Consider the following 895-nt stretch of genomic DNA (forward strand, 5'->3'; position numbering starts at 1 on the left):
AATTTTTAGAAAAGTTTATAAATTTTAAAATTATTAAAGAATTTGTATTTAAAGAAGTTTACGAATTTGAAAAAACTTCACAAGTTTGACAGAAATTCAAGAATTTCAAAATGTTCATGAGTTTGAAAAAAATTCAGAGATTTGAAAACGAGTTCATGAATTTGAAACAGTTCTAGAGTTCAAAAAAGTTCATGAGATTCTAAAAAAGTTCATAGATATGAAAACAATTCACAAACTTGAATAACTTGAAAGGATCAGAAAAAGATTGCGGGATTAAGAAAAATTTCATGGATTTCGAAAAAGTTCACTAATTTTGCAAAAACAAATCATGAAATGGAAAAAGGTTTGTGGATTTGTTTTTAAATAATCATGGATTGAAAAAATTTCAATGATTAAAAAAACTATTCAGAGATTTGAACAAAGTTTAAGGATTTTTAAAAACGTTTGCGAATTTGGAAAATTCTGAACAATTTTGAAAAAGTAGTTCATGAATTTGAAGAAGAATTGCAATTTTAAAATGGTTTGCACATTTGAAAAAAGGGTAATGGGAAAGGGAGAATGATAAGAAATAGAAATGTAAAAGGAAAGAAAAATAAAAGAAATAGGAGATAAGGAAAAGAAAAAACAATGCAGAAAAGCTAAAAAAGAAAGAAAAAACCCAAGAAGCTTCCCAGAACTGGTAGGGAAACTTCCCAAAACCAGCTACCGAAGCACCCTCAAGTACCAGTTGATTGGCCGGCCCGCATACGAGCCCTCGTACTACTAGCGTCAGTGTCTATGAAAAAGTAATATAACGGGTACTATGAGCATCGGAAGCTACGAAAAAACTTTTGGATGATGTAATAGCATGAATGAATTTGTATTTGTAAATTGTAAATTTACTAACACCCCCCCC

Source organism: Triticum dicoccoides, chromosome 1A, assembly GCF_002162155.2.
Source record: "Triticum dicoccoides isolate Atlit2015 ecotype Zavitan chromosome 1A, WEW_v2.0, whole genome shotgun sequence".
Taxonomy (NCBI): Eukaryota; Viridiplantae; Streptophyta; class Magnoliopsida; order Poales; family Poaceae; genus Triticum; species Triticum dicoccoides.